The sequence below is a fragment of the Arachis stenosperma genome, chromosome 7 (assembly GCF_014773155.1).
Source record: "Arachis stenosperma cultivar V10309 chromosome 7, arast.V10309.gnm1.PFL2, whole genome shotgun sequence".
Lineage (NCBI taxonomy): Eukaryota > Viridiplantae > Streptophyta > Magnoliopsida > Fabales > Fabaceae > Arachis > Arachis stenosperma.
In genome coordinates, this window is record NC_080383.1 from 21,138,618 (window position 1) to 21,152,711 (window position 14,094).

Below are 14,094 nucleotides of genomic sequence, written 5' to 3' on the forward strand. Positions count from 1 at the left end.
AAACTTAGAGTGGATGTTCAAACCTTCAAACAAAAAGATGGTGAATCCCTCTATGAAGCTTAGGAAAGATACAAGCAGTTGACCAAAAGGTGTCCATCTGACATGTTTTTAGAATGGACCATATTAGATATATTCTATTATGGTCTATCTGAGTTTTCGAAAATGTCATTGGACCATTCTGCAGGTGGATCTATTCACCTAAAGAAAACGCCTGAAGAGGCTCAAGAACTCATTGACATGGTTGCAAATAACCAATTCATGTACACCTCTGAGAGGAATTCCGTAAATAATGGGACACCTCAGAGGAAGGGAGTTCTTGAAATTAATGCTCTGAATACCATATTGGCTCAGAACAAAGTGTTGACTCAGCAAGTCAACATGATCTCTCAAAGTCTGAATGGATGGCAAAACGCATCCAACAGTACTAAAGAGGCAGCTTCTGAAGAAGCTTATGATCCTGAGAACCTTGCAATAGCAGAGGTAAATTACATGGGTGAACCTTATGGAAACACCTATAACTCATCATGGAAAAATCACCCAAATTTCTCATGGAAGGATCAACAAAAGCCTCAACAAGGCTTTAATAATGGTGGAAGAAATAGGCTCAGTAATAACAAGCCTTTTCCATCATCTTCTCAGCAATAGACAGAGAATTCTGAATAAAACACTTCTAATTTAGCCAATCTAGTCTCTGATCTGTCAAAGGCCACTTTCAGTTTCATGAGTGAAACAAGATCCTCCATCAGAAATCTGGAGGCACAAGTGAGCCAGCTGAGTAAGAAAGTCATTGAAACTCCTCCCAGTATTCTCCTAAGCAATACAGAAGAGAATCCAAAAGGAGAGTGCAAGGCCATTGATGTAATCAATATGGCCGAATGCACAAGGGAGGAGAAGGACAAAAATTCTAGTGAGGAAGACCTCCTGGGATGTCTCTCAAGCAAGAAGGAGTTTCCTATTAAGGATCCAAAGGAATCTGAGGCTCATATAGAGACCATAGAGATTCCATTAAATCTCCTTCTGCCATTCATGAGCTCTGAAGACTATTCTTCCTCTGAGGAGGATGAAGATGTGACTGGAGAGCATGTTGCTCAATATTTAGGAGCTATCATGAAGCTGAATGCCAAGTTGTTTGGTAATGAGACTTGGGAAAGTGAACCTCCCTTGCTCATTAATGAACTAGATATCTGGATTCAGTAAATTTTACCTCAAAAGAGACAAGATCCTGGCAAGTTCTTAATACCTTGTACCATAGGCACCATGACCTTTGAAAAAGCTCTATGTGATCTGGGGTCAGGGATAAATCTTATGCCACTCTCTGTAATGGAGAAGCTGGGGATCATTGAGGTACAACCTGCCATGTTCTCATTACAATTGGCAGACAAGTCATTGAGCCAAGCTTATGGAATAGTAGAGGACGTGTTAGTAAAGGTTGAAGGCCTTTACATCCCTGCTGATTTCATAATCTTAGACACTAGGAAGGAAGATGATGAATGTATCATCCTTGGAAGACCTTTCCTAGCTACAGCAGGAGCTGTGATAGATGTCAACAGAGGTGAATTAGTCCTTCAATTGAATGGGGACTACCTTGTGTTTAAGGCACATGGCCATCCCTCTGTGACAAAAGAGAGTAAGCATGAAGAGCTTCTCTCAGTTCAGAGTCAAGAAGAGCCCCCACAGTCAAACTCTAAGTTTGGTGTTGGGAGGCCACAACCAAACACTAAGTTTGGTGTTAAGACCCCATATCCAAACTCTAAGTTTGGTGTTGGGACTATACAACATTGACCTGATCACCTTGTGGCTCCATGAGAGCCCACGGTCAAGCTATTGACATTAAAGAAGCGCTTGTTGGGAGGCAACCCAATTTTTATTTATCTAATTTTAATTTTATTTTATTGTTATTTTGTATTTTATTAGGTACATGATCATGTGGAGTCACGAAAAAAATATAAAAATTAAAAACAGAATAAAAAAACAGCAGAAGAAAAATCACACCTTGGAGGAAGGACAGACTGGCGTTCAACGCCAGTAAGGAGCATCTGGCTGGCGTTCAACGCCAGAACAGAGCATGAATCTGGCGCTGAACACCAGAAACAAGCAACATCCTGGCGTTTGAACGCCAGGAATATGCCTTGAAGAAAGCTGGTGCTGAACGCCAGTAACAAGCATGGAACTGGCGTTCAACGCCAGAAACATGCTACACATGGGCGTTGAACGCCCAGAGTGTGCATCATCTCGGCGTTTAAACGCCAGAATGGTGTGCAAAGGCATTCTACATGCCTAATTGGTGCAGGGATGTAAATCCTTGACACCTTAGGATCTGTGGACCCCACAGGATCATCTCAGGATCTGTGGACCCCACAGGATCCCCACCTACCTCCACTCATCTTCTTAACATTCTTTCCAATAAACACTCTTCCCAATTAACCCCCTTCACCACTCATATCCATCTATCTCTTCCCCACCCAATCCCACCCATATGGCCGACTTCTCCACATCTCTCCCTCTCCTCCATATCTTCTTCCATTCTTTCTTCTTTTGCTCGAGGGCGAGCAACATTTTAAGTTTAGTGTGGTAAAAGCATAGCTTTTTTTCTTTTCCATAACCATTGATGGCACCTAAGGCCAGAAAAACCTCAAAAAAAAAAGAGAAAAAGTGAAGAGAAAAGGGAAGACAAAAGCTTCCACCTCTGAGTTATAGGAGATGGAAAGACTCATCTAAAGGGTTTATAGCTCAGTGGTAGAACATTTGACTGCAAATCAAGAGATCCCTAAGATACCTCAGGGGATACATGTTCCTCCACATAATCATTGGAAGCAACTAAGGATAGGAACACCAAAATTATTAGGGATCATCCAACAGAAGCAAGGAAGAGACATAAAGGAGCTCAAAGAGCACCATTGGTTCTTCAAGAAGACGCCACCCTCACTAAGGTGGACTCATTCCTTGTTCTTATTTCTCTATTTTTCGATTTTTATGCTTCATGTTTATCTATGTTTTGTGTTTCTACTTCATGATCATTAGTGTTTAGTAACTATGTCTTAAAGTTATGAATAATTCCATTAATCCTTCACCTTTCTTAAATGAAAAATGTTTTTAATTCAAAAGAACAAGAAGTACATGAATTTCGAATTTATCCTTGAATTTAATTTAATTATATTGATGTGGTGACAATACTTTTTGTTTTTTGAATGAATGCTTGAACAGTGCATATTTTTGATCTTGTTGTTTATGAATGTTAAAACTGTTGGCTCTTGAAAGAATGATGAATAAGAGAAATGTTATTGATGATCTGAAAAATCATAAAATTGATTCTTGAAGCAAGAAAAAGCAGTGAAAAATCAAAAGCTTGCGAAAAAAAATTTATATAGAAAAAGAAAAAGCAAGCAGAAAAAGCCAATAGCCCTTAAAACCAAAAGGCAAGGGTAAAAATGATCCAAGGCTTTGAGCATCAATGGATAGGAGGGCCCAAGGAAATAAAATCCAGGCCTAAGCGGCTAAATCAAGCTGTCCCTAACCATGTGCTTGTGTCATGAAGGTCCAAGTGTAAAGCTTGAGACTGAGTGGTTAAAGTCGTGATCCAAAGCTAAAGAGTGTGCTTAAGAGCTCTGGACACCTCTAACTGGGGACTCTAGCAAAGCTGAGTCACAATCTGAAAAAGGTTCACCCAGTTATGTGTCTGTGGCATTTATGTATCCGGTGGTAATACTGGAAAACAAAATGCTTAGGGCCACGGCCAAGACTCATAAGTAGCTGTGTTCAAGAATCAACATACTTAACTAGGAGAATCAATAACACTATCCGAAATTCTAAAGTTCCTAGAGAAGCCAATCATTCAAAACTTCAAAGGAAAAAGTGAGATGCCAAAACTGTTCAGAAGCAAAAAGCTACAAGTCCCGCTCATCTAATTAGAATTAATATTCATTGATATTTTGGAATTTATAGTATATTCTCTTCTTTTTATCCTAATTGATTTTCAGTTGCTTGGGGACAAGCAACAATTTAAGTTTGGTGTTGTGATGAGCGGATAATTTATACGCTTTTTGGCATTGTTTTTAGGTAGTTTTTAGTAAGTTCAAGCTACTTTTAGGGATGTTTTCATTAGTTTTTATGTTAAATTCATATTTCTGGACTTTACTATGAGTTTGTGTATTTTTCTGTAATTTCAGGTAATTTCTGGCTGAAATTGAGGGACTTGAGCAAAACTCTGAAAAAGGCTGACAAAAGGACTGCTGATGCTGTTGGAATCTGACCTCCCTGCACTCAAAATAAATTTTCTAGAGCTACAAAACTCCAAATGGCGCGCTCTCAACGTCGTTGGAAAGTAGACATCCAGAGCTTTCCAGCAATATATAATAGTCCATACTTTATTCGGGAATTGACGACGTAAAGTGGCACTCAACGCCAAGTACATGCTGCTGTCTGGAGTCAAACGCCAGAAACACGTCACGACCCGGAGTTGAACGCCCAAAACACGTTACAACTTGGCGTTCAACTCCAAGAGAAGCCTCAGCTCGTGGATAGATCAAGCTCAGCCCAAGCATACACCAAGTGGGCCCAGGAAGTGGATTTATGCATCAAAAACTTACTCATGTAAACCCTAGTAGCTAGTTTATTATAAATAGGACTTTTTACTAGTGTATTAGACATCTAGGGACGTTTAGTTCTCAGATCATGGGGGCTGGCCATTCGGCCATGCCTGAACCTTTCACTTATGTATTTTCAACGGTGGAGTTTCTACACACCATAGATTAAGGGTGTGGAGCTCTGCTGTACCTCAAGCTTCAATACAATTACTATTATTTTCTATTCAATTCTCTTTTATTCTTATTCCAAGATATACGTTGCACTTCAACTTGATGAATATGATGATTCGTGACACTCATCATCATTCTCACCTATGAACGCGCGTGACTGACAACCACTTCCGTTCTACTTTAGGCCGGGCGCATATCTCTTAGATTCCCCAACAGAATCTTCATTGTATAAGCTAGATAGATGGCAGCATTCATGGGGATCCAGAAAGTCTAACCTTGTCTGTGGTATTCCGAGTAGGATTTCGGGAATCTGGAAAGTCTAACCTTATCTGTGGTATTCCGAGTAGGATTCTGGTATTGAATGACTGTGACGAGTTTCAAACTCCTGAAGGCTGGGCGTTAGTGACAGACGCAAAAGAATCAAGGGATTCTATTCCAACCTGATTGAGAACCGACAGATGATTAGCCGTGCTGTGACAGAGCATAGGACCATTTTCACTGAGAGGATGGGATGTAGCCATTGACAACGGTGATGCCCTACATACAGCTTTCCATGGAAAGGAGTAAGAAGGATTGGATGAATGTAATAAGAAAGTAGAGATTCGAGAGGAGCACAGCATCTTCATATGCCTATCTGAAATTCCCACCATGGAATTATATAAGTAACTATTTACTATTTTATTTTCTGTTTATTATTAATTTTCGAACTTATCATAAACCATTTAATCTGCCTAACTGAGATTTACAAGGTGACCATAGCTTGCTTCATACCAACAATCTCTGTGGGATCGACCCTTACTCACGTAAGGTATTACTTGGATGACCCAGTACACTTGCTGGTTAAGTTGAACGGAGTTGTGTCTACACATAGCCAATAGCCATTAAATAAATCTCATGCAAATACAAAGAGGGTCACAATTTCATCCACCAAGCTTCCTTTTGTAGAGTTGGCCAGTAGAATCCCGCCCGGAGTATCTTTTTGGTGAGAGCTTGAGCTCCGAGATGATTGCCGCAAATGCCGCTGTGTACTTCCTCCAAGACTTCCTTTGTATTGGAAGTCGGTACGCATTTTAACAATGGTGTCGAGATTCCTCTTTTGTATAGGGTGTTGTTTATGATAGTGTAGTACTGTGCCTCCTTTTTTAACCTCTTTGCCTCCTTTTCATCTGTGGGGAGCGCTTCTGTTTTAAGGTAGTTAATTATGGGGGTCATCCATCCTTGATCCCGACCTGTTATGGCTAGGATTTTTTCTTCTTCCGATATTGATGGGTTCTGTAGTATTTCCTGGATGAGGCTTCTATTGTTGCCCCCTGGTTTGGTGCTAGCTAGTTTTGAGAGTGCGTCAGCTTGGACATTTTGCTCGCGGGGTATGTGGCAGATCCTATATTTCCCGAGTTATCCGAGCTGTTCTTTGGTTTTATCCAAATATTTTTTCATGGTAGGATCTTTGGCTTGGTAGCTTCCCGTTATTTGCGAGGTAATGACTTGTGAGTCACTGTAGATGTTGAGTTTCTAAGCTCCAACTTCCCTGGCCAGCTTCAAACCAGCTAACAACGCTTCATATTCCGCTTGGTTGTTTGAGGCCGGGAATCCGAATTTCAGGGAAAGCTCAAGTTGGGTTCCTTGATTGCTTTCTATTATCACACCTGCACCACTTCCAGTTTTATTCGAGGAACCGTCCACGTATATATTCCACTCTATGGGAATTTCTGTGGTGTCCGTGAATTCTGCAATGAAGTCAGCTAGGTATTGTGATTTGATGGCTGTCCGCGCCTCGTATTGGAGGTCGAACTTGGACAACTCGATTGCCCACTGTAGGATTCTTTCTGCTAAATCTGTTTTCTGCAGTATCCCTTTTATGGGCTGGTTGGTCCGAACTTTGATGGTGTGCGCTTGGAAGTATGGGCGAAGTCGTCGGGATGTGAGTATCAGAGCGTAGGCGAACTTTTCTATTTTCTGGTAATTCAGCTCTGACCCCTGTAGTGCTTTATTAATGAAGTAGACGGGTTGTTGTCCCCCTTCGTCTTCTCTAATTAGTGCTGAGGCTATTGCCCGACTTCCTACTGCGAGGTATAGTATGAATGGTTCTCCCTCTCGTGGTCGAGATAGGATGGGGGGCTGTCCCAAGAATTTTTTAAAGTCTCGGAAGGCTTGTTCACATTCTGTTGTCCACTCGAAGTTCTTTCCCTTCCTTAAGGTAGCGTAGAAGGGGAGGGATCTTATTGCTGACCCTGCTAGGAATCTGGACAAGGCTGCCAATCTCCCATTGAGTTGTTGTACCTCTTTGACGCAGGTTGGGCTTTTCATATTGAGTATGGCCTGGCATTTATCTGGGTTTGCCTCGATTCCTCTTTGTGTGAGCATAAAGCCCAAAAATTTACCCGCTTCTATGGTTGAAAACTTGCTTCCTAGACAACTAAATAGTATATTTTTAATTCCCCTTTATACTATTTGATGCCGTGATCTGTGCATTAAGTGTTTTCAGAGTTTATAGGGCAGGAATGACTTAGAGGGTGGAGAGGAAGCTTGCAAAAATGGAAGGAACACAAGAAACTAAGGAGCTGACCAGCGAGAAACGACGCGTGCGCACGAAAAGCGAGTTTACATAGCGACATGTGCACGTACCTCACGTATACGCGTGACACGCAAAGATGGCCAGCAACGCGTACACGTGACTGACGCGTACGCGTGACATGCGCGACCAGCAGAAATCGCAGAAAACGCTAGGGGCAATTTTGGGCTGAGTTTTGACCTAGTTTTCGTCCCAGAAACATAGACTAGAGCTAGGGGATAGCAGAGACTCAAGAGACATTCTCATTACGCATAGTTTTTAGTTTTAGTTTTGGAAATTTTAGAGAGAATTCTACTACTTCCTCTAGGTTTTCTTCACATTCATAGCTTTAGAGTTTATTGCTTTTGCTTTGGATATTGAGAAAAGTCATTACCTTCGTTGAAGTCGCTATTGCTCTAGTTTACTTTCTTATTCCTTTACTCTTTTATTGCCCATTTACCCTGCTTGGATAAGTATGTTTATGATTTTGGGATTTATTAATGCAAAGAACCATTTTTACTTTTAATTAATTTTTAGTTATTGTTTATCATGTCTTCCTTTTATTCCCTTTTCTAATTCTGTGAAGGTTATATTCATGTTAATGGAGTAGTTTCCTGACTTGATTGGGAGTTGATTAAGAGGAGAACCTTGAGTTGGAATACTCAAGTATTAATCTTAACTGAAAATTGTTGGTTGACTCTCTAGTCTCTGACTCTAATCCTTTCTTAGGAAAGGATTAGGACTCGAGTGATAGAGTTGGTTAGTTAGTTACTTGACTTTCCCTTATTAAGGAATGACCAAGTAGAACAACAACCTTTTATTATTACACTTGGAAAAAATTGAACAAGGATAGAAATTCCAATTAATCCTCTCCCGGTCAAGGCCTTTATTTGAATTATATAAATTCTCTCGTAAATTTTCATTGCTTAAATGTACTATTATTTATTTTTCTGTTTCTCAAACTTAAAAATTCTTGGAAAACCTCTGATTAATAAAATAGCACTCTTTTGTCAACTTGTTGGGAGATGACCTGGGATTCATACTCCCAGTATTTTATTTCTAAAATTTGTGACAACTCTTTTAAATTGATACGCGGAATTTTTATTGATTAAGAACTGTACTTGCAACGCTGATTTCTGAATTAAATTCTTAATCGGTAACAATGCAACCTACATCCAGTCTCCACTATAATGTTGGTGAAATTTTTACTATAATCCAAGTATTACATACACCAATTTCCTAGGACACAATGTAATTCTATCTGGGGACACAAGCTTCAACTTGAACTTGACTTGTTTATGCTAATACCTAGACTCACCATACTAAGTGCTTGCCCAACTTAGCAAGGGATACTTCTCAGGTACATGACACAAGACAGAAAATACAATCAAAAGAAATCTGAAATCACTCTTAGCTTTTCTCTCAGCCTTTTTCACTCTATGACTTTTTCTCAATGCCTCACTTTCTTATCTTTTACCTCTCAAAGAAAACTAAAAATGATATACATTGAAACTAAAATACAAAATAGTAAAATATGAAGGAGATGATGAATGACAGCTTTAAATCTATGCACTAAATCCAACATTTGAACTCAACCTTGTTCTTTATCTTAGCGGAGTGCTCTCTTTAGCGTATGTGCGATGCTTCCAAGACTTCAGATTTAGTAGTGAGGATTCACTTTTTGCTCTCTTTCTCGGGTTCTTTCTCCTTTAGCTCTAATGAAATCCAACTTTTCTTTTATACTTTAGTCAGAGCCACAGTTAGAGTTCCTCCAAAATCAACTTCTTGAATCTTGGGCTTTCAGAAATAATCCATTCTCTTTCTTTAATCAACTCCCAAAATTAGGGATTTTAAATCTGGTTTTTATTTGACCGAGGAGTGTAGAGCAGCAGAGATAAGTTTACTCAGTGATAATCCTAAATCTAAACCCTTGAAAATATGCTTTGACTCCAAACAATAACTTTAACCGTTGATTCACAGTAGAGATTATCAACCACCATTTTTTTATTTTTCTTTAAATGGCGTTGTTGAGCATAGGAGATGAAGTGGAAAAATCAACTTGCATGAAAATGGAAATTATTTATCTTTAACCTCTGACTTAGCTTAACATGCTTTGATTTGGGCGATTGAACTTTTGCTTTATTGATTAACCTTTCTCTTTCTTTCTTCTTTGGTGTATGTGAGCTTGAAGATGAAGCTCTCTTTCTCTCTCTCTTGTATTTTTAACCGAAGTGTACTCGTGAGCTTTAGCTTATATTTGATTCACTTATGGTTGGATGGCTTTGAAATTTGTTTGTGGAACAAAAATTCCTTTAGCAACGTAATTTCTTTGTTCCAATGGTTTGGGCTGCAACAATATACATTTTGAGCCTGCATTACTAAATAAAGCAATCAAATCCAATTGGGTGTTTAACCCAATAAATCAATATTTATCATCATTATTAAATTAATTATGTTTCAATTCAACAATCTCTTCCTTGATAATAAATATAATTTCAAGGGATACAATCAAAAAAATTGAAATAGATAATATTAAGGCACTTTCCTTTGATGACATCTAGTAGTTTTGATGTGCTCCTCCTTTCTTTCTCAATGATTGTTTCCCCTGACTTTGTGCTCATCTTTTTTTTTTTCAATTCAAATATCCACATTGAGAATACAACTATACACAACATACAAATAGCACAATTTTCACAGTATACACAAGCTTGTATAAACAAAATTTGATCCAACATTTTCAACTAATGTAACCAAACACTTGATCATGGTTCAAGTGTATCATCAACACTTGTTTAAAAAGAAATGCAACATTTATCAAGGAATAGAGCGATCATAAAGAATTCCAAACCATACTACACAAAAATTAATCATTTCAAAACCTAGCATTAAGCCAAAACAGAGCATGAAAAAATATTCCAGAATACGGTATGCCATATTAACTGCAACAACATAAAAATTATGAAACCCAAAAATTATAAGCTATTCATTTCATTCAATTCTACTTCTATTTCTATTAAACTATTCAATTCATTCAATTCTACTTCTACTTCTACTATTTTCCCTTTTGTCATCAAGGGAGAAGCCAGAAGCAATGTGAGCCTGCAAAAATGGTTAGCGTTCCAAGTTTATAGAAACTTGATTAAAACCAAAAGCAAAATATAATAGTTTTTAAAGTTTACATTCATCTAAAATAAAACATAATCTAAAACAAACTACAATAGTTCCAAGAGACAAAAGTCCAAATAACCGAGATCAATATCAAAAGACATCCTCAAGCATCTGAACCATCCTCTTCAGAATTAAGTCATTCTTCTGGGTTAGTGGCCATGGTTTCATCCTCATGAATGTTGTCAACATACTTCATAAGGATATCCACTCTATTTGTTGACTTTCTGAGGGCATTTTCATGTTTGATTGCAAGCTTCCTTTCTTGTTTGTTTGTAGAGAATAAATGGTTGGATAGGTTCACAAACTTTTGCAGAACATCCGTCACAATTCCAAAGAGGAATGATTTGTGACCAGTTGAGCCTGAAGTTCCTGAGGTAGAGGGAGGATGAGTGTCATCGAGTTCATCATCATCAACATCGTTAAGGACCACTTTTTCAGTTCTCGTAAGTCCCTTTTTGTGCTGTTTCACTTAACTACCTCTTTTTAGATATAAGTGTCTATTTTTATATGATTCATTTGAAAGTTAAATACCAAATTGTTCAAATATGCAAGTTAAAAATATGCCATAAGGAAGAGCCATATTTTTGTCACTCTTTATGCAGTTAAAAATATGCCTCACCATTAAATATATAAAAGAGATTTCAGTTTTAGTGATGATAGCATATAAAACCAAAGTATCACAGAAAGACACCATTTGATATGAACCGCTTTGAGGTAGAATAATATGGTTCACTATACGATGCAACTGCACACGAAAAGGGCCGAGAGCTTTGTGAGTAGGTGTAAGGCAATCAATCAAAAAAATATTTTCACACACATGAGCCAGAACTTCTTTATATGATACACCCAACCCCTCTTCCCACTTACCCGCAATATAAGCATAGACACCAACATCAGTGTATTTTAATGAGTCACTAATGGATTCACTATTCAAAATAATTTCACAACCTTTAACTTAAGAGTGAATGCTTCCCTCATAGAGGTCAGAATTGCATAAAATTCTCGAACTAAAATAGGATAAACAAGCTTTTTAATTTTGAAAAATTGATTTCAGTCCAAAAATTCAAGATTTTTTAAAAAATGTAAAACCTTTCTTTTTCAGATTTGATAAGTCAGTCAAAAAAGTGGAGCATATGGGACAATGAACAATGACACCTTCATAAAAGTCATGGTTCATGGCTGAGCGAAAATGGTAAGAATTGTAGTTGGAGTGGAAGGTCATAAACTGAGATTTGTGTTCAAAAGGATCAATGTTGTGAGGCTCCTTAATCGATTTTAAGAGGGACACGGGGATTACCTCTTTCTGAACGTTGAGGGATTGACCTAGACTTAGATCTCGAGGGTTCATAGTTAACCTTTCTCTTTCTTTCTTCTCTGGTGTATAAACTTAAGGATGAAGTTCTCTTTCTCTCTCACTTTCGTGTGTTTACCGAAGTGCACTTATGAACTCTTGCTGAGATTTGATTCAATGATGCTTGGTTATGATTTGGTTTGGTTTGTGGATCAATATTCCATTTAGCATACTTGAGTCCGTTAAGTTTCATTACTTTGGGCTGCTACATAATCATTTGGGCCTGCATCACTCAAATGAAACAATCCAAACTCAATTGGGTGTTTAACCCAATAACTCGATATTTGTCATTATCATTAAATTAATTGTATTCTAAACTTAACAGTTTCTTTTCAATTATTTAAAATATTTGGCTAAAAAAGAATGAACGAATCTTTTATAACAAAGAATCATGCAGATTTTCTTTTTCATTTTTTTATTTATCACAGTATTTTCAAACTTGAAAGGTCAAGGACCAATATGATTTTTTTTACGGTTTATCGTCGATCAATAAATTATTACATACACAAAATAGAATTTAAATTTTGACATTTATTTAAATAGATGATTAAGTATGATCAATCCAAATTGGATTTTGAAATATTTTTTATTTCTCTCTTTTGTATACTTTTTTTATGATATAAAAGACATGATTTTTTATTTAAATTAAATAATATAATATTTATTAAAATGCGTAATATATAGATAAGTTACAATTTTAAATATGCGTACACATCTCGAGTACCATAAAAAAAATTTAAAATTTAAATTGGGTATACAGTATTCGGAATATAATAGAAGTTTAAAAAAAATATATCCTAGTGCATCTGAGAAATATGACACAACTAAAAAGTTGTGCATAAATTGATATTAAGTACTCGTGATATGGGCATAATGAATTTAATAACGTATTCAGAATATGTGTATTGTTGTAAGGATTTAATTACAATATTAGCTACTCGTATTATTGTATTTATATGATTAATTAAATATTTAATTTAAAAAATTAACAATTTTATTTGTATGATTAATTGTAGGATTATCAAAAGGGTTAGTCCAGTCTATTTAGATTCGACCCATTAAGTCTGTGGATTAAATAGGTTGATCTGTTTAAGTCCGTTTTATTTGTGGGCTAGAATTTTCTAGTCCAGACTATTTATGGTCAGTCCGATAGGTTAAATGGGCTGCGGGCCAGTCCGTTTATCATTTAATTTTATTTTTTAAAAAATATTTTGACAAAAAATATTACTTTTAGATAAAAAAAACCTTAAAAAAATTTATTTTTAATTGATGGGTCAAATTTTCGAGTCGGATCGGAATAAATATCGACTAACAGTACTGCTTTTTTTGAAAAAAATAAACGGGCTACTCGTTTAGCCCGCGGATTAGCCCTTTTAACCCGTCATTTTTTTAGGGTTAATCGAGTTCAGCCCGAAATTTAAACAGATTTAATTTTAAAGGCAAAATCCACCCATTTAAATAGATAAATAAACTGACCTGATAAGTTTAGCCTATTTTAACAGCCCTAGTTAATTGTATTCGTATTATTGTACTCGTATATGTCAAACTTTTTAACACGTAGATATAAAGTGTTGATTTGATTTTTATTTTTTCATTTTATTCAATTTTATTTAAATAATTTAAAATTACAAAATATTTAATTCAAATAAATTCGTTATACCCATGGCTCATATACTCATCATCTGATTTATGTACAACTTTCCAATGTCATATCCCCGACACCCAAAATATTTTGTTTTTTAAACCTTTATTAGTGTATGTTTCTTGAACTTGTACGAGATAATACATAAAATTATATAAAAAAAAATTTATTAAAAAATTAAATAATATATAGTAATTATTATTATAAATATTTTATAAAGTTATAATTAAAATCAAACTTTTAAAATTTTTAATATTAAAATATTAAAAATAATTAGTATTTGTCTTAATCAATTTGAGTTTGTTAAGTGATCATCTCACTCATCCGCTTAAACAACTATTAGGAGTTAAAATCTCGTCTTGTGTATATAGCAATCTATTGGCTAGCGATAAACCCTTAATAAATGGAGACTATGGAGTATCAATACGTGGTTAGACTTGACAGGAATTTTCAAATACTCGGATGGAGAAGGTAATAACTTGACCCGAGTCGGGGCAGATTTTGCTCAGGACAGAGTATGGTCAGGTTTAGAGTGTACCCGCCCCAAATATATACATATAAACACTTTTTAGGAATTAGGATTTGCCTCACATCATAAATTCAGTGATTCATAGCTTCAGTCTATACT

The 14,094-nt window shown here is 36.5% G+C and overlaps 1 non-coding gene across 1 annotated transcript; it reads right to left on the minus strand.

Moving 5' to 3' along the window:
- LOC130942730 (small nucleolar RNA R71) lies at nt 1–104 on the minus strand. The gene has a single exon (XR_009071289.1). It is a non-coding gene; the product is annotated as a small nucleolar RNA R71 (small nucleolar RNA).
- Between the last annotated feature and the right edge of the window lie 13,990 nt (nt 105–14,094).